Raw genomic sequence first — 903 nt, 5'->3', positions numbered from 1 at the left:
GAGCCAGCCTTGCAAGGCAGATGAAACTGACGTGTTGGTATTTTGGAAAGAACGCAGATATACTCTGCCTGCCTTATCTAAGATGGCTAAGAAATATTTGGCTGCACCTGCATCTTCTGCTCCCGTTCAATGGCTTTCAACATTGCTGGAAAAGTGTTTAAGCCTGACCGATGTCTTACTGACAAAAACTTCGAAAGTTTGATATTCATAAAGTGCAATGATGATGCACTTGTGTGTATTTCTTATTTCAATTCAGTTATTTATTTTCCTTACCGTCTTTTGAATAAAAAAAATGGAACTAAAATTTAACAAATCGTATTTTGAATTTGATATATCACAAACAAATTCCATCTATATTTTATTAATCAATTCTATGACTACTTTTGTACTACAGGACAAGTCCCCAAAGGAAAAGTAAACAAAAAAGTTGCCCAGTGAGTCGCAAGAAGAACAAATTTATGTTCAATTAAATCGACTGTGCTTATCGGCTATTTTACTTATAAAACATATTTTTAATGTACGAGTTTTAATGCCCTGATACCTTTATTTTCTGCATCAAATTTTATTACAGTTATGAAAAGTATATGGATAGTTTTTTGCATTTGCAATGTAGGGAATATTATTTATTCAAGTTATTCATAAAGTATATATTCTTGTTTTGCAATCCTGTGATAAAAGAAGCGATGTGCTAAAATAAAGGTGGAATTTCCATATAATTTTCTACCTTAATGTGTGTATACGAAAACTACTAACTTTCGTGCTTTACTAGAGTACTTGTACTTAAGTACACTGACATGTACTTGGACTTAAATAGATAGCAAAGGGACTGTACTTGTACCTGTACTTGAAAAATATCCAGGTACTTGGTACTTGGAATTAAGTCTGTCCTTGGACACAACCCTA

This window comes from Penaeus monodon, chromosome 19 (assembly GCF_015228065.2).
Source record: "Penaeus monodon isolate SGIC_2016 chromosome 19, NSTDA_Pmon_1, whole genome shotgun sequence".
NCBI classification, from domain to species: Eukaryota; Metazoa; Arthropoda; class Malacostraca; order Decapoda; family Penaeidae; genus Penaeus; species Penaeus monodon.
Note: the sequence above shows the minus strand (reverse complement) of the source record.